Source organism: Bos indicus, chromosome 27 (assembly GCF_029378745.1).
Source record: "Bos indicus isolate NIAB-ARS_2022 breed Sahiwal x Tharparkar chromosome 27, NIAB-ARS_B.indTharparkar_mat_pri_1.0, whole genome shotgun sequence".
Taxonomy (NCBI): Eukaryota; Metazoa; Chordata; class Mammalia; order Artiodactyla; family Bovidae; genus Bos; species Bos indicus.
In genome coordinates this window covers 14495402-14514875 of record NC_091786.1, presented here as the reverse complement: position 1 = coordinate 14514875, position 19474 = coordinate 14495402, and the positions used below count along the sequence as shown (strand labels likewise).

At 46.1% G+C, this 19474-nt stretch overlaps 1 protein-coding gene across 1 annotated transcript in view; it reads right to left on the bottom strand.

The window, feature by feature from the left end:
* Positions 1 to 3295, bottom strand: part of STOX2 (storkhead box 2) — a 196822-nt gene extending 193527 nt beyond the window's left edge. The window contains exon 1 of the mRNA XM_070781706.1: positions 3194 to 3295. The gene's annotated coding sequence lies outside the window, so the exon portion shown is untranslated. The remainder of the gene's footprint in view (positions 1 to 3193) is intronic.
* Positions 3296 to 19474: the final 16179 nt, after the last annotated feature.

The following is a 19474-nucleotide window of genomic DNA, read 5'->3' as shown; positions in this document are numbered from 1 at the left end:
AACTACTTTTCCTTTGAGTTCCTTAATTCCTTGCTTCTTATTGAATCCATAGTCATCTCCCCCTTGTTGAACCCGGACCTGAAAAGTGTGTGATTAGAACCACATACTTTTGGAATTACAGCCAAAAGTAATCTGGAATTGCTGGCAACTTCAAGACGCATGTTTCAAGTTACAAGGCAAGACAAGATTGTTTTCAATCCTGCAGTGAAAGTGTAGGCTTGCCTCACCAACGCTGGGCCGCAGCCAAAAAAGAGGGCCTGGGCAGACCTCTTGTCCATGGGGTTAATGCATTTGTGCGCACGTGCGCGCGCGCACATACACACCCCACGAGGAGAAGGTTACTCTGAGATGGAACAAAGGCAATCTTCCCCTTTCATCACTGAGAGGATCTAACAGGACAATTTTATTACCACGACCTAGAGATGAGCTCTCAGAGACTACCTGGAAAACAACCAAACTTTGTGAATAATTATTAACCATAAGTAGAATAAAATGCAAACTGGCATTTGCCTACCAGTTATTTAAGAGGACTACTTGTGACTGATGAAGTTAATTCAAGTTCAACAAGAGGAAATATGATGCCCTCCAGAAGGCTCATCTCTGTCTAGTTTTGTGGCTGTCTCATACCCACGAAATAATCAAGGAAAATCACAAAACCACATAAAAGCACCTGATAATATAGGTAGTCAGTCTGAGGGATCCGTTGAAAGTTATCCTGCAAGAAATGCATTACTAATAATAAAATCTCACAGATAATGATCAACTCCTGCTTTTGCATATAAATTAGACGGAGTGCCTATGAGACTGGCACTCACTCCTTCCAGATTTAGAGCTAGGTTCCCTCTGAGTACACGTCTGTGGCTGAGGTTTTGTTTCTTGTATTTTTGAGTGCATGAACCTGTCCACACATATACTGTGCCTCAGAGTAAAAGGTTGTGAGCCAGTTATCAGGGGCTTCTGGACTTTGGAGTTTCAAAGCTCAATAAAAGATCTTCCACCAAAAAATTAGGAAGCCTTGCAGCTGACACGGAGGTTCCCTGAGAGAAGTTTTACAGGAGGTGAACCATCACAAACAATTCAGTATTTTACCATCGTTACTGAATCCCCAAGCAGTTCACAAAAGCTAACCACCTGGATCCCAGAAGACATCACCCATGCTCCTTGGTCTGCTGTGGGTTTCAGGAGGTGCTCTGCGTGCTGGCCATCGTGCTACTGAGGTAAGGGCTGAGCCAGTGCAGCTACTCTACCTGCCAGCTGCCAGTCAGCTTGAGACAGTTCAAGATACTGAGGCAACAGGCCACAGTCAATGAACTACAGCAATCTGTAAACCCTTAAAATGCCAAAATAGTTCTATTTGCTTGATATGACAAATCACCAATTCCCATAAGCTCACCAATTCTGCTAAAATGAAAAATAATACGAACAACCGAAATATTTACAAATCAAACGGTATTATTATAATAGCTGGGATTTTGAACAGTAGGAGAGATTTAAAGATGCAATGAGATTGGTCATATACTGGTAAGTTCTGAAGCTGGATAATGGGTTCATAGGAGTTCAATATAGCATTTTTTATTATAAGCAAAACCCTTAAGGTTTTGCTTCTGCAGTTTGTTACCTGGAGTCCACTGAGATCCAAAAATATTAAATGGAAAATTCCAGAAACAAGCAATTCATACGTTTTACATTGGGCATCATTCTGAGTAGCTTCATGAACTCACTCCCCCATCCCACCCTATCCTGGGATGTAAATCATCCCTTTGCCCAGCGAATCCACAATGCATAGGTCACCTGCCTGCCCATTAGCCACTTAGCAGTCGCCCTGCCCAACATCACTTCAACAGTGGTGGTATTGCAGTGTTTGTGTCCATGTAACCATTACTTTACTTAACAATGGCCCCAAAGCAGAAGAGAATGATGCTAGCAATTCAGATATTCTCTTACTGTAAGAAATTTTAAAATTAAATTTTATCATAGGTATGAAGGTATAGGAAAAAACAGTATTAACATATAGGTCCATCTGGGGTTGCAGGCATCTACTCAAGGTCTTGAAATATCCTGGCAAAGAAGGGGAGAGGGAGAGAACTACTGTACTAGTTTTGCATATTGTTTGAAATTTTCCAAAATAGAAAGTAAAGAATAAGTATGAAGTCAAGGTTAAAAACTATTGAAATGCAATCTCTGCAGTGCCTAAAAATGACTACATACATTCTTACCTCCTAGTGTGTTGCAGTTCTACAGTAGGAGAGCAGATGAAATCTCGGAGACATTAATCTTGGCCCTTTACTAAGGCAGCTTAATTACAGGGACTCCATTGAGGTTTTTGCTAACGTCAAAAAAGAAAGCGAAGGCACCTTTCGAAATTTCAACACACGTTGTAAAACACACAAGAGGCAAGCTTTACTAGTTTTTTGTCTACTGGATTTAAAGAAAGTTTTGTAAAGATCTCTGCTATTCGAAAATTGACAAAACACAACAAAACAAACAAAAAAAAATGCTATAAAATTGCCATACGTAGAGGAAGGCACGTTAGCAGGTAAAAAGGTCTGCTTTCAGCAGAAGGTAGCGTAGCAACCCTGGCTAACGAAAAAGGCGGCTTTACCGTCTTTTAGCGTTTGAACTTTTGACCTCCTCCCAAAATGTCACGAAAGAATTTCTAAACCTTGGGACTAGAAGAATGGTTTCTTTCCCGAAACCGTTTCACAAAATATTACTATTTACTATATCCGTTTTGAGCCACCGAGCCTAAAGTACAAAAATAAAAAGTATAGTCTAAAATAGATGCAGACTGGGTTGAGAAAAAGTAAGGCAATTTAAGAAACAAACAGCAGATCGAGACGCGCTGGAAATGCAGCAGTGAACAGCACCTTGCAGGCTCTTCCCGGACACTGCTTTCTCTTTTGTTGAGGATCAGACTTTTTTCTCTGGTCCTCGTGTCTCTTCCTACCTTCAAACTCACAAAATGACTTGAAAGATGTACGGGCGGCAACGAAATCTACACAGCTCAGTCGTGCACAGAAACACCGGCGCTTAAAAGTCAACCCACCCCGGGAGGGACGCGCCGCCCCGGGCAGAGGCAGCCGGGGGTGGCGCGGAGGGGCCGGGTCCCGGTCCCCGGACAGGATGCACCCGGGGGCGCCCGCGCACCTAGCCGCCGTCTCCCGCGGCTAAGCCCGCTGCCGCTCGAAGCTACCTGGGCGCCGTCTGTCTCCACCTCTCCCTCGTCTGCACGCTCGCCCGCGGCCAGAGCCGAGCGCAGAAGCGGAAACCCGGCAGCCCCGGAGCGGCCGAGGACCCGCCGAGCCTCCCGCGCCGCCGCCCACCTGGTCGGCCCCAGGCACCGCCCCGCAGGTGCCGCCAGGGAGGCTCCCGCCGGCCGGCCAGGAGCGCCGTGCGCGCAGAGGTACTGCTCCCGGGGTTTCGGTGCCAGGAAGCTCCCCCGTCCCGCGCGCGCCCAGGCCGCCGGCCCCTCCCCCGGCGCGGCGCGGGGGTGGAGAGAGACGCGGGCGCCCGGGGGAACCCGGCCTGCGCGCCGGCTCCGGCAGGGCGGGGAGAGGTCCCCGGCGCTACGGCACCGGACGCGACCCGGCGGGACGGGACGGGGCGCCCGGCGGCCGGACTCACCGAGGCAGCGGATGTGGAAGCCCGAGGGCGGCCGCAGCGCCCGGCGCGACCAGCCCTCGCGCAGCGCCTCCAGATGCTCCTCCTTGCCCTGGATCAGCAGAACCTGCTCGTCGATCCAGCCCAGGAAGAACGTCTCGGCCACCGCTGCCGTGACCTTCTTGTTCCAGAAGTGCTGCATGTTCTCGGCTTTGAAGTCGGCGAAGATCTCGTAGCCGATGTGGTGCCGGGAGAGCTGCCGGGGCCCGGCCGGGGACGTGGGCCGGGCGGCCTCGGACCTCTGCCCCGCCGGCCCCTCAGCCGGGCCCAGGACGATGGCCAGAGAGTGAGGCGCGATCTGCAGAAACTTCTCCATCTTCGGAGGCATCCGGCGCCCGCCGCGTGAACCCACTCACAGCCGCCGCCGCCGCCTCCCGCCGCTCCCGGGAACGGCCGAGCAAACTGAGCTGCGGGACAAGCGGGGAGCGTTAGTGCCGCCCCCCCGGAGCCGGCCGCCCCCCGGCCACCCTGCGCCCCGACGCCAGGACACCCCGGGACCCGCTTGGGCGCAAGCCCGCGGGTGGGCGCAGCGTGGTCGCCACGCGTGGACGGGGCGCGTGTGCGGTGCCCTCTAGGGCCGGGGGCTGGCGCGCGTTACCTGCAGCTCCGGGCCACCCTCCGGGCACCGCTCATTTTCCAGCCGTGGCACCCTTGCCTCCCTCGGCACCCGGCGGCCCCGGCGAGGGGCGGAGACGCGGAATGGGGGCGGGCAGTTCGCGTGAGGCAGGGGAACCCGCCTGGCCGGACCGGGCCGGAGGAATCCCCAACAGTCCGCGGCGGAAGGTGGTCCCGGGGGGTGCGGATGGCCGGGTCCTGGGGTGCGTTTAGGTGGCGGGTCCACGGACTCACGGCGACTCACGGAAGGCCCCGAGTCCCAGAGCTGCGCGTGTCGCTCCTCCCCACGCTCCACCCCGCCCCCACCTCCCACCTCCTGCTGGAACAAGTGCCTCCGCTGACTGGTTGATGTGCCCTTGGAAGTGGCTTTTTAAAAAACTTAGTCAACCACGAAAAATTGTCATCAGTCCCTCCTCCCAAACCCCTGTGGGAACTCTCTCCCGTATCTGCATCCCGTACTGTGGGCCTAAGGTAGAAGAAACCCGGTCATTGCTAGTGTCTTCTTCCATTGACGAAAAGGATATGAAATTCACCAGGAAAGGTAATGATTATACTCTTTTAGAAAACGAAAACAAACAAACAAAAAACCGATTCATTAAGCTTCTTTCTGTACAAACTCCGTTTTTCTTCTTTTTCATTGAGAAAGACTAGTTGTATATCTAGAACCCTAATTGACCCCAAGGTTTCATGTTAAATTTTCCTGGAGCAACGTTTCTCAAACTTAAGTGCTCACAGAGTCGCCTGCAGCTTTTGTCAAAACAGAGGTACCAGGATGTGGGTCTCACTACTTCTGATTCAGTAGGTCTGCTGTGGAACCTAACCACTGTTCTTTCTAACAAATTCTTAGCTAACTGCTGCTGGTGGTGGTCCTGGGCCACACTTTGAAAACGCCTGACCTGAAAAAAAAAAAAAGTTATATGATGAGAGGGATCATTGAAGGGTTTCTTGCCAAGGTTGCAGTGGCCACACTGCCAATGTCCCTGGAAAATTTACATTGTGCTTACATCCCCTTCAGCGGGGCACTTGGGTACATCATCATGAAGGAAGATGCAAATGTTTCTTGGCAAGGAACTGTTCCTTCCCTAGGTTCAGCCTCCAAGACCTTTATCTTGACCCATGTAGTGGAGACAGTTCCTGGTTATTTTCCAAGGAAAACTGTTTAACATCTATCAATGCCTCATTCTTACAAAACTCAAGGAGGAGGAACAATTATTCCGATTTTTCCAAGGAGAAAAATGATGTGAGCTAATTTGGCCAAGGTCACACAATGAATAGTTGATAAGCCCAAGATTTGAATCAGACTTATGACTCCGGAACCCAAGTTGCCTCGGCATACATTGCAGCCTCCAAAGGAACTGAAAACCTCCACGATAAACTAGTATGACTTCATTCAGGAGATACTGCTGCACCGATTTACTTGAAAATGTTCAGAAAGAACTTTTCTGGTAACTTATCAAATAAGAAATCCTCTCTCCCTGGGGAGAACCCTTGCCTCAGTTTTCTCCATACTGAAGCTCAATATCAAGTGGGATGTAAAGAATGAAAGAGCACTGTGAATGAAATTCTTTATCAGCCCTTCTCCCCGCTGCCTGCTGTCAACTGCCTGCCATTCCTGCAAGGAGAGAGGGCTTTGCTAAACTTGCTCTGCTCCAGGCTTATCAGTCGCTGGTTGTCCACTGGGATATAACAGACACTCAGACAGTCATCACTCAGGGAGGTGCATTCCAGCTTAAGGGCCATCACTTTGGAATTTCTGTTCATGGCAGATTGTGTTTTCCCAAGAGAGCTGCCACAACGCTTCCCAGGCTTGTGCGTTTCATAATGTGACCCCGTCACTCCCCTGTCTGGACATAGAATCTCTCTTCACCCCTTGAACTCTGGTTAGGACCTCTGATTGCTTTGACCAGTAGAGCAGAGATGAATTGGAGGAGGGCATGGCAACACACTCCAGGATTCTTGTCTGGATAATCCCATGGACAGAGGAGCCTGGTAGGCTATGGTCCATAGTGTCGAAAAGAGTTGGATAGAACTGAAGTGACTTCACACGCATGAACTGATGCTGAACCGGTTCTGGGAGTAGACTGATTAGCCTCTTAGCTCTCACTTAAGCTTCTTGGAAGCAGCCACCTTGTAACAAGTGTAGGTACCCCGAGATCATCATGTTGTGAGGAAGCTCAAGCTAGTCATGAGAAGGAGGTATGGAAAGAGCACAGTGCTGGCCAGTTCCCAGCCATTCTCACCTTCCCAGCTTAAACACCAACACAGGAGTGAAAGAGATATTCTAGCCCCAGCAGACACCAAATATAATAGAACCATGGCCCCAGAGTAACCCCCAATCGAGCTGTCCCAGGCATCCCTGGGTATTCAAGTCAATCCAACTGAAGCTTTGTATACCCAAGGTGATCCTTCCCCAGCTGTGCCTGGTCTCAATTCCTGATCTACCCAACTATGAGCATAATAAAGTGGCAGCTGTTTTTCATCACTGAGTTTTGAGGTACATGATTAAAGAGCAATAGGTCATTGGACCACTGTTATAATGTTTGCACTACTTAATGTTGCACTGTGGTAATGTTTGCATGCTTCTTGGGAAAGTCTAACAAATAAGAATCTAGGCAGGAAAGAAGATTTCAGGGATGCCCTGATTGTGGCACCTCTGGAAAGTCAACTTTTATAAAGCAAAATGGAAATTCTGCTACGTTATTTTTATCTCACAAGTGTGATAAGTGATTTAGACTCCTAACTCCATAATTCAAGGCACCAATTGATTAATGTGTCAGGAAGAATGGCATCTGCACAAACCACTCAATAAAACCTCACTGCAGTAGGAGCCCAAGAGTTCCCACAGAGATCTTATAACTGTGGGGTTACTGCTTATTCTAATTAAAAGCCCCCTAAAGGATTCTTTCAAGGGTAAGCCACCAACACCCTTAACTGTAGCACGTGCATGCCTGCATGCTCAGTTGCTCAATCATGTCTGACTCTTTGTGACCCCATGGACTGTAGCCCGATAGGCTCCTCTGTCCATGGGCTTTCAGGCAAGAATACTGGAGCGGACTGCCATGCCCTCCAGGGGATCTTCCCAACCCAGGGATGGAAACCTACATTTCCATGTCTCCTGTATTGGCAGTGCCACCTGGAAAGCCCATGACTTATGCAGTATTAGTGATTCTGTGTGATGTTTATGTCTACATGCTCACCTACTAGCCAGAAAGATGCTCTCAGTGGAATGTCTGTTACTGTTTATCCCAGGTTAATAATTAGAATAGCTAACGTTATCATGGTGCTTCCTATGTGTCGTATACAGTGTAGACACTTTATTATACTCATTCATTTAATCTGTGCAGAAACCCTATGGGCTGGATACTTTTGTCATCTTAACTTTATAGATGAGAAACTGATCCACAGAGATCTTAACTTTGGTGAACTTCATGTGCTCAAGGTCTTGGTGACTTGGTGTAAAGTTCTCAAGCCAAGATTCACATCCAGGCAGTCTGGTTCCAGAGTCTGTGCTCTTAACAACTGCATAAAGGCCCCCTCCACTCTTCTTCAAAGAGTTACTGATCATCTTGTTATCACAGCCGCACGTGTGTGAATCACTTGAGGATACTGGCTCAAATAGTGGTTGAGAATGAGTTTGATGTTGAAAACACTGCAAAAGTACGTCAGATGCTTCACTTCTCCTGACAGCCTACCAAAGATACTTCACTTAGTCAAGACCTGTATTGATCTTCCTTACAGGGAACAGTTTTTGATGGCTTGAGACAGTTTCTCAAAATGTCTCAAAGTGCTCTTAAATGCTATGCTGATTCCTGGCTCATTCCCCGCCCCCAAAGAATGAATCTCTTCTAAGACAAAGTTTAATATTGCTGCCATAATTGAGAGCCTCGTGTAAGCCTAAAAATGAACTCTGGCCGGTTCTTGGATCTTCTGAATAATGCCTCTGTTGAGAGTAACCCAGCCATGACACTGCTGTATTCTGGCTTTCATATTGTACCAGCCCTGGCATCTCCATCACAAACCAGAAGCCCATCCCAGTTGGAAACCAGTTTTCAAAGAGCAGTGTGTAAAACGTACTTTTCTTTGTCTTCTGTTTCTATGCGTGGTTGGTTCTTGTTCATTTCCTAAAGCTGTACATGGGAGCAGTTGAGAATAGAAGCCAGCCTAGTTTTCCTATTAAAATATTTTACACTCTTCCTGACTATAACTGTAAACCCAACTCAACATACCCCACATTTTATGCCAGAAGTCCATTTTATTTGAACAAAAATTTCATCGGCCATATCAAGTTATTGTGGGTTTTTAAATGAAGTATTTTAAATAGCAGATGTCCATGTTCTTAGCATGCATGCCTCAGTCTTTAACTCAAAGTGATTAGAAGTTGCTAAATCTTGCTACCGTTCATTAAGGATCATATATCAAAAAACTTGTATTCTAGGCAGTATGCTGAGTAACTAGAGATACAGAAATAAATAGGACATAATGCTTATTTGTGGGGAGCGTACAGTTTGCAAGAGGAGACAGACAGTAATCCCCCCAAAATGAAATTAGGCCTTATTAGTGAAATAGTGGACAAATGTACATATTACAATGGGGAGGGAGATAAAAGGAAGGATCATTAAATGATCATTAAATGGGCAAAGTTCATTAAATGGGCAACATTGAGAATGACATAAGACTTCATACAGTGAATAATATTGAACTAAGACTTGAAAGAGGAGTACTTACTGTATGAGGCTGACATATAACATGCAGTCCTTTCCAACCTAAGGGACATGATCCATTCGTGAGTCTCAGTCGCTGGGCAGTGTGTCCAAGAAAATGGTTATAAACAATAGTACCTGTTTGGGATTGATTCCTTTTTATTTATTTTTAGAATAGGGTGGATTCAAAGTTCCTCTTGAAATGAGTTTGCTCAATCCTTCATATTCTGCTAGGCTTTCTTAGATACAAAAGAAAGGGGCTGGAGTTACAGCCACCCTGCCAGGGTTCGTGCCGTTCACCAGTGCTCCCATGAGGTTTGGTCCCTCATGTAAATGGCATCTTCTGTGTAGGCTGTGTTGGGGGAAGAAAACATGGCAAACTGTTGCCATGATATGTACTCTACTGTCATTAATTTCATAACTGTATGGATGAGCCTATATAACACCTTGTGGCCATTTCATGTGAAATAATAGCTGATATTAATAACAAAACAACGTGAGAAAACAAACACAATTCTTGTGTATTTCTCCTACTAACTGGAATGGAATCAGTTCATTATCTGTTAATTTTTTTTTAACCTAATTGCCAAGTTCTACCCTTGATTTTGTCTGCTCCAAATATGGAAGTGGATGCTCAGAGTCTGAGATCTTCAACAATGGAAATTATAACCTGCCAGGACCCTGTCATCTTGCCCAGTCAACAGGCCCGCCTTCCTCTAAAATCACTGCAGATGGCAGATCTCCAAAGGCAAGAAAAGAGCCAACTAAAAATAGATGGTTTTAGGCAAATGCTGTAGTTAATCAGATAACTGCTATCTGAAACATGCAGATACCAAAGCATTTTAAAAGATAGACACAATCATTCTCAAGAGAACGCTTAATGATCTTATTCATGTTGTATTTGTTAAAGTGGAACTTCAAAATCATCGACATTGGGCCTTGTTACAAATGGAATTTGATTCCTATGGTGTTTTACACTTAATTACTTTTGAAATGTGACTAACCAGAGTTTAGAAATCTAATTATATGTAGTTAGTCATTCTTGGTGATTCAAGATAAAGTCATTAACTTCTAAGCATTTGTCTCATTTATTCTAGATGAATAAATGTACCTTTCTAAAAAAATGAAGTTGCTTTATTTGTAATTTGTTATATTTCCCTTATACTATTAATGGGGATTGTCCTGAAAATTTAGAAATGCAAAATAAGTGGCAAGTCAACAAGACTTGTCTACCATCTGTGACAGTTATTGTGAATCTTAGTATCTTTTCAGCACACAGCTGTCAATTTATGTTTATCCTACTTAAATATTTTAAAGGGCGTAAATCTAAATTGAAAAAGTAATTAGATAAGCACTCTATGTCTAAAAATTAAGTTTCATATCAGAATTAAATATATACATACAATAAAAACATTTTATTAGAAAACATAATTATTATCAAGAAAAAAGCACATTTAGGCCTTCCATTCCTGGCAATAGAGCACAGTAGACATCCTACAATTTTCTCAGTTTTTTGTTGTAGTCATGTTACCCCATGGGCTATAGCCCACCAGGCTCCTCTGTCCATGGAATTCTGCAGGCAAGAATACTGGAGTGGGGGTGCCATTTCCTTCTCCAGAGATCTTCCCGACCCAGGGATTGAACTCATGTGTCCTGCATTGGCAGGCGGATTCTTTACCACTGTGCCACCAGTGAAGCCCCAAAACTTCTCAGTACAAGCACTCAAAAATGGAAAGTAAAATGTTTTAAATTAGAACTCAAAGGATGGATTTAAGACTAGACAATATATCATTTTTTTACCTACTAGGGTGGTTATAATTAAAAAACAAAAAAAGGCAGACAATAGCAAGTGTTGTTGAAGATGTGGAAACACCGAAGCCCTCATACAGAGCTGGTGGGAATGTCAAATGATATAGTCATTTACGGAAAACAGTTTAGCAGTCCCTCAAAAAGTGCAACAGACCTATATATGACCTGACAATTCCACTTCTAGAGATCTACCAGAGAGAAATGAAATGGAAACATATATCCCCACAAAGACTTGTCCACAGTGGTCATAGCAGCAGCATTTACAATAGTCAAAAAATAGAAACTACTGAAATGTGCATAAACTGATGAATGGATAGCAAAATGTTGAATATCCATACCACAGAATAAGTCAACCCTCAATATTCATGGGGGATTGGTTCCAGACTCTATAGTACAGTGGATCTTGCATATTTGTGGAGTCTACATTTGTGGATTCAACCATCCACAGATCAAAAATGGGTTTGATTTGTCCAGAAATCAAAATGTATGATTTTGATTTGTATGAAACATCTGGAAAGGCAAAATTCTAGAGAAGAAAAGTAGGATTAGTAGCTTCCAAGGGCTGGGGAGGAAATGGGGGCTGATTGCTAATGGAGAAGGTGTTCCTTTTAAGAATGACGGAAATGTTCTAAAATTATGTGGTGGTAATGATTGCACCGGAGAAGGCAATGGCACCCCACTCCAGTACTCTTGCCTGGAAAATCCCATGGATGGAGGAGCCTAGTGGGCTGCAGTCCATGGCGTCACTAGAGTCGGACACGACTGAGCGACTTCCCTTTCACTTTTCACTTTCATGCATTGGAGAAGGAAATGGCAACCCACTCCAGTGTTCTTGCCTGGGGAATCCCAGGGATGGGGGAGCCTGGTGGGCTGCCGTCTATGGGGTCGCACAGAGTCGGACACGACTGAAGCAACTTAGCAGCAGCAGTAGCAATGATTGCACAACTCTGTGGATACACTGAAATTCTTTGACTTGTATGCTTAACAGAGGTGAATGTTTTGCTGTATAAGTTACATCTCGGTAAGGCAGTTAGTAAAGATAAAAGCAAATAACAATGGTCACGTGATCCAACAAAGGCTGCTCTTAGAATGTCTTAGTTTGTTCACGTGATTTGCACCTGTGGAATATGTGAATGTGGTGTTTGTGTCTCCCTTCGTGTTTGGGAAGAGCATGTCTGTCACTGTTGCTGCTGGGACTACAACCAGACTGCTGGGTTCACACGAGGAACCAAACACCAGAAAGTGGGTGATTGACTGGATTGGGCAAATTCTAATCATGCCGACGGAGGCTGTGTTACACCTACCACTGCAAAGGGCTTGGGGTTGCCTTTTCCTTAGGACTTCTGCACAGCTGAGTGTATAGGCTCCAAGCTAAGAACCTATTACAATTAACCGACTTCCACATTTCCTCCAGACAGTTTCCATCATGATCCTAACTTGTCTCTAACCCAGGCTTTGACTTACTTTTTTAGTGAATATCATAGACAAGCCTACCCCAGCCATAGCTAGAATGAATGCTTTCTACGAAAATGTGATTTCTCTATTGATGCTCAGTTTTCCTCCTGACTCAGAACTCAACCATAGAGATCTTTAGACCATTTTCTAAATCTCTAACCTATCTAACCTATCCTAATCAATTCCATGGGTAAATTTAAAGAACAATATATTAATAAAAATAAACTTACTTGGGGGGCTGTCAAAAAGTAAAATAAACTTACTTGGTCACGATCTTGGTACAATTCATCATCTTCACAAACCACCTAATATCTATCAGATCAGATCAGATCAGTCACTCAGTCATGTCCGACTCTTTGTGACTCCATGAATCACAGCACACCAGGCCTTCCCTGTCCATCACCAACTCCCGGAGTTCACTCAGACTCGTGTCCAGTGATGCCATCCAGCCATCTCATCCTCTGTCGTCCCCTTCTCCTCCTGCCCCCAATCCCTCCCAGCATCAGAGTCTTTTCCAATGAGTCAACTCTTCGCATGAGGTGGCCAAAGTACTGGAGTTTCAGCTTTAGCATCATTCCTTCCAAAGAAATCCCAGGGCTGATCTCCTTCAGAATGGACTGGTTGGATCTCCTTGCAGTCCAAGGGACTCTCAAGAGTCTTCTCCAACACCACAGTTCAAAAGCATCAATTCTTTGGCGCTCAGCCTTCTTCACAGTCCAACTCTCACATCCATACATGACCACAGGAAAAACCATAGCCTTGACTAGACGAACCTTTGTTGGCAAAGTAATGTCTCTGCTTTTGAATATGCTATCTAGGTTGGTCATAACTATACCAATATTATAATATGGTTTGAGTTGGACAAAGTGTTGGCAAAACAAAAGCAAAGCCATGGTTCTAAATATGGTCAGACCAGTCCAAGCATTGTGTCCTCAGAAAGGGAAAAGGTATCTCTGCTTTGTCTTGCATTCATTAGAGCTAAGTGCTCTCGCACATTTTTGTTTGGTGGCCAGGGATCTCAATGATTACCACCTGAATTTGATGAATCAGACTCTAAATACTAAAAATGTCCCCACAGGCAACGTCTGTTTCTCCCATTTGTCCTTTTGTGACTGGAGACTCAGATAATTTCAGCAGCTCAGACTCCCAGGCTCTTATCTACCCTACCAGCCCTCATCTTTAAGGGATTATCCTTCACAGAGGTTGCCTCTGCCGTACAAGGGCACACAGGGAAATCTGCGAATATACTGGCCATGGAGAGATTCTCAGGGCCGGTGGTCCCTGAGCTGTGGGTAGGTGACCTGATGGATGGTCCCCTTTTCTCCATCCAGAGTTTGGGAAGATGGAAGACGTTCTGAAGATGGATGGCAGTGATGGTTCACAACAGTGGAGACGTACTAAAGCCATTGAGCTGTACACTTTAAAATTGCTTAAAATGGTGAATTTTATGTTATTTAAAATGTATTGTTGAAACATCTCTGGAAACTTACATCTCTTCCTTTGGAAACTGGAAAAGTTCTGCTCAGGCTATCCACAGAGTTTTAGCTATTTTGAGAGGAATCCCGTTTGCTCTTTGTTGAAACCCAGCAAGGCAGTGGCTCAGGGGCAGGGCTGTGGCCACGCCCGTATTCCCCTCTCCGCAGGTCCTTCCCTCCGCTTACCACATGCCCCCTCTGACTGCAGCGCCGAGCTCAAGCAGCTCTTTGTTTGAACACTTCCATTCCTTCTGTCCCCAGGACTGGGGCATGAGCTCCTCAAGCATTCTCTTGGGCTGCCTTCCAACCTGCTTAAGCCTCTGTCTTAACTACATTCAAGTCCATTTCCTCCCCTCCTCTGACATTTGCCAACCTCCCTCACTTGCCTCTCACCCTTGAAAAACAAACCCCAAAATGAAACACAAACAAGTCCTGCTACACTTTATTCCGCTTGCACTGAACCTTACTACACCAAGTTAAAACTGAAATCTTCATGAGTTCACGGTTTCATTCAACAAATGTTCCTGCACATCTGCTAGTGGCAGGGATAGAGTTTAGCTCGGAGACTATAAAGACAGTTAAGACACAATTATGCTTCCCAGGTGGCTCAGTGGTAAACAATCTGCTTGCCAATGCAGAAGATGCCAGGATGCATGTTCGATCCCTGGGTGGGGAAGATCCCCTGGAGGAGGAAATGGCAACCCACTCCAGTATTCTTGCCTGGAAAATTCCATAGACAGAGGAGCCTGGTGGGTTACAGTCCTTGGGGTCGCAAAGAGTCAGACACAACTGAGCGACTATGCACACGCAAGACACAGTTTCAGTCCTCGTGAAGTCTGTGGTCCAGCGGAGGAAACAAATACTCAGGAAATTACAACCCAGAGTAAAAATGCAACCGGAGGAGTGAGCACTGGGTGGGGTGGGGCACAGAGGCTGGGGTGGGATGAGGGCACACGACCCAGTGAAACGATGGAAAGAAGGGTATTTCAGAAAGAGGAGACAGTGTGTGAGGAGCCCGAGAGCAGCTGCTGCTGCTGCTGCTAAGTCGTTTCAGTAGTGTCCGACTCTGTGAGACCCCATAGACGGCAGCCCACCAGGCTGTCCCATCCCTGGGATTCTCCAGGCAAGAACACTGGAGTGGGTTGCCATTTCCTTCTCCAGTGCATGAAAGTGAAAAGTGAAAGTGAGGCACTAAAACAGGGCCTGTAACCAGGTTAGTCTTCCTCCTGGTTCTAGCATTGTGTGCAGGATAGGAAATGCAGCCTCTGAATAAAACTGCTTCTTTGGTTTCCCTGTGAAGTTCTATGGCCTCACCTTAGGAGCTCACAGCCCCAAATTGATTTTTCCAGTTTTCTTGTTCAAAATTTCAAAAGAACCGTAAATATCAGTGTGAGAAAGACCACACGTCATCTTTGGAGCTTACCTCCTGGAAAAGATTCTGCTTTCAGGACCCTGACGCACAACGTCACCTCCCTTTCCCTGTGATTTCCTTCTTTACTTCACACTGGGTAGAAAGACACTGAAAATAATGTGCATAATGTGAAAGCAGCTTGAACGCTCAGAAGTATGGTCCGAGGGTGAGGGATGGATCGTCAAAATTAATAAGCAGATACGTTGCTCAGTGGAAGGGAGTAGAGTCTGAAATCTTGGGTGTGGTCCCTCTTCCCTGAGTCTGTGATCTGGAGTACATTTGACACCTCTCTGCAGGGCACCTTGTCATTTTTTACTGTCTTGCATTCCATATTCTTAAGAAGTCGTTCATCCCTGACTGTACACACACACACAGATACAGGTAGATGATGCAAATGTGGATACATTAAAATGTTTAATATAAATAAGTCATTTTCTAGGTAATCAGTATACTATTCTTTTAATTTTCCTGAATGCTTGAAAATTCTTATAATACAAAATTTGTAAACAGCATTTTTATCTTCTGAACGGGAAAGTCATCACTCAGTCATGTCCAACTCTTTGCAACCCCATAGACTATATAGTTCATGGAATTCTCCAGGCCCAAATCCTGGAGTGGGTAGCCTTTCTCTTCTCCAGAAGATCTTCCCAACCCAGGGACTGAACCCAGGTCTCCTGCATTGCAGGCAGATTTTTTACCAGCTGAGCCACAAGGGAAGCCCAAGAATACCAGACTGGGTAGCCTATCCCTTCTCCAGTGGATCTTCCCAACCCAGGAATTGAACCAGGGTCTCCTGCACTGCAGGCGGATTCTTTACCAATGGAGCTATCAGGCCGGTTTCTAATCTGTGATCTGTGACCCTCTGTTGGTTCAAGGCTCCCTTTCGGGTCCCGCGTCATTTCACGCCACCTCTCCCTGCCATATCAGCATGTGCTCAGGAACAGACAGGAGCCCGCTACCACATCTCCTTCACTTGTGGTATGTTTATGCTAACTTCTTACCTTTTTAAGGGGCATTTTATCTCCAACTGTGACATAAAGGCTTTTAGGGATTTCAGGATGAACAAGTATTGAGAGGAAGTGGGGGAGGCAGATGTCTTCCCAAAGCCCAGAGAGGACATCACAGAGGCCAGATCCCCTGTCTACACGCATGTGGGCACACCGTGTCCCTCCTGAAGCCACATGTCTCAAAGCGGGTTCTGCTTTAACTTGGCTGCTGTTCTGAGTCCCATGCCTTCTCCGGACCACCCACTGCTCCTTTGGGAAGTACTGCCATGGTCCCAGCTGTGGACGGGCCGACTCTCCTAGGCTACATATTCAGCTCGTGCATCCCAGGCAGTGCAGCGGTAAAGAACCTGCCTGCCAATGAGTGCAGGAGACGCAGGAGACTCGAGTTCCATCCCTGGGTCAGGAAGATTCCCCTGGGAGGAGGAGACAGCAACCCACTCCAGTATTCTCACCTGGAGAATCCCATGGGCAGAAGAGCCTGGTGAGCTACAGTCCATAGGGTCGCTAGCAGTCAGATGTGACTGATGCACATGGTTGAGACACCAAAAACACTGGGCTGACTGACCTCCAGGACTCCGTCGACATGTAAGACACCGTAAGTTCATGACAAAGCAGAGCGGTTTGTGTCCTCACAGGAGTATCTCCCCAGGCCTTCTCCTACTTCTTCCTCACCCCCTACTCCCTCCCCATTATCTCATTACCCACACTGGTGACCTTGTTCTGATCCTTTCATTCCCCAGGGGCTGGTTCTCCTGGACTCTGCTGATGTGTGACCCTAAAGCAAAAACGTTCAGAAGCAAAGTGGAATTGAGGCAAGTAGTCTAAAATCCAGACTTTTTTTTTTTTGGAAGCTGGGGGAGGAGGGTCATCCTTGAAAATAAAATTGCTTCTCTCTCTTTCATGACATTAAAATATATTTTTTAAAAGCTAAACTGCCTTCACTATAGTTTAAGAGGGGTTTTCTGTTTTTCAGAACTCTCTTATTATGTCTTTTTTTGAGAAAAGCTTTGTCAAAGCATATTTCAGTCTAAAAATACAAATACTTTCCTTTAGGAAGTCACCGCTCCCTTCCCCTTACATATTTGAGGAAATACTGCAGATCTAGTCATGATGTTTAAAAAGGAAAAAAAAAAAGGAAGCCCTACCACAAAACAAATCCCTCTCCCGTGTTTTCACGGGAGCCAATAACAGTAAAAGCTGAAATGATGGGTGGTGGGTGGGGGCCTCTTTCCCCTCCAGGTCGACCCCCCACCTTCTGTTTTCTGTGGGTTGAACATTCAATAAATCTAAAGGAGAAACAACAAAAGTCCTTTCATTCTGAAAGTATACAAAAACACAGGCTTTAGGCCTGAGGTTTCTGTCTCTTCCGTCGGCTGAATGAACTACAGGAATTCGTGTAACGATCCCTGCGATGATCCTTCTTCAGAGCAGATGTAAACGCCTGGCTCTGTCTGACCGGCTCCAACTCTGACCCTTCTTTCTTCCCTGACTGTTCCCTGCCCTGACTTGCCTGGATTATGTGATTATCACGAGGAATTATCAGCCCCCGGGGGAATCCTTGAAGGCACCCTGACTACTTTCTCTTTGCTTCAGCACATTTCCAAGAATGGACACAGGCAATTCAGAAAAGCCTTCTTTCCTAAAGACAGCTGCTCAGGCCCCAGGTCTGCATACCTCACTCTGACGTTTTTGAGGCACTGAGTCAGTGTGGGAGGTTCTAAGGGGCCTACTGAATGGGCGCTATCAATTAGCTTTGGAGGTGAGCCTGCAAAAAGAAAATTCACACCATCTCTCAGAGAGTTTTATATTCAGCTGGAGGAGATAATTATCAATGAGTACATTTCAGTTAAAAGAAAGTGCATGCAGGACTTCCTTGGTGGTCCAGTGGCTAAGACTCTGCGCTCCCAGTGCTGGAGACCTGAGTTCGATCCCTGGTCAGGGAACTAGATCCCATATGCCGCAGCTAAATAAAGATCTTGGGTGCCTCAACTAAGACCTGGTGCAGTCAAATAAATTAATTAATTTAAAAAAAAAGAATGTGAATGCCATGAATTGCTAAAATCTGTGATTATCACCTGAAAAGAGTGTGCAGTTTGAGTTGAGTGTTTGGGGAACACTTTGTGCCAAATAAACAAAACAGAGGAGCAGTTAATGCCCTGGGCTTAGTCAGAAGGGTTTGGTACTTACTAGCTGCGAGAACCCAGAGAAGGCAATGGCACCCCACCCCAGTACTCTTCCCTGGAAAATCCCATGGACGGAGGAGCCTGGTAGGCTGCAGTCCACGGAGTAGCTGAGGGTCGGACACGACTGAGCGACTTCACTTTCACTTTTCACTTTCGTGCATTGGAGGAGGAAATGACAACCCACTCCAGTGTTCTTGCCTGGAGAATCTCAGGGACAGTGGAGCCTGGTGGGCTGCCGTCTGTGGGGTCGCACAGAGTCAGACACAACTGAAGTGACTCAGCAGCAGCAGCAGCAGCTGTGAGAACCAGGGCAAAATATTTCATCTATTTCTGCCTTAGTTTCTTTCCTCTTCTATAAAATGGAGATAATAAAAGTACTTATCTCCAAAGGCTGTAATAAAGAATGCACAAAAACATATTTACGTATATGTATGTATCTATAGTTAAATCTCTATTTTTTAACCTGGTTTCTCACTAGAATGTAAGCTCCATGAGAACAGGACTATTGATCATTTGCTGCTGGGATGACTATGCAATGTCAGCTTGATTAGGCTGGAAGAACTTGCCCAGCATTTTTTTCCGGCATGTTTCTGGGGTTAGGGTTGACCACAAGAGAAATTTGCACGATATTTGGAAGTCAGGTGAATCCTGTGCCATGTTGGTAGGCTCTGAATAAAGTCAGTGCAGGGGCCCAAGCACCGTGTCAGCTCATATGTGGTGTCACTGATCTGCTGGCCACACCTGGTACAGCAGGCAGCTCCTTCTCCTCCATTTCCCACCAGATCTTATTGCCCAGCTTCTCCAACCCCTGGGCCAGACGTGTGTGTGGCTTGGTGGTGAAGACCAGCAGCTTCGTCAGCAGGCTACATGTATTAGCAGGGTTGGGGGCAGTAGAGATAGACAGATTCTGGTTTGTTCTCATGGGTCCCAGTTGGTCTGGGCTGATTGCATTTCCTATCTAGCTTTCCTGCCCCCACTGTTGGTAACCTAGGTAACCTGTAAAGGCTTCAGGCTCATCACCAGATGCAGAGGCAACAGCCTTGCATAGACCCTGCCCCACAGCTGCCCCCACTACTATGTGAGGTCTCGTTCCTAGAATAAATCCATTTTTCACTTACAGTGATCCTGCTTCTCTGACTGAACCCAGATTATACAGAAA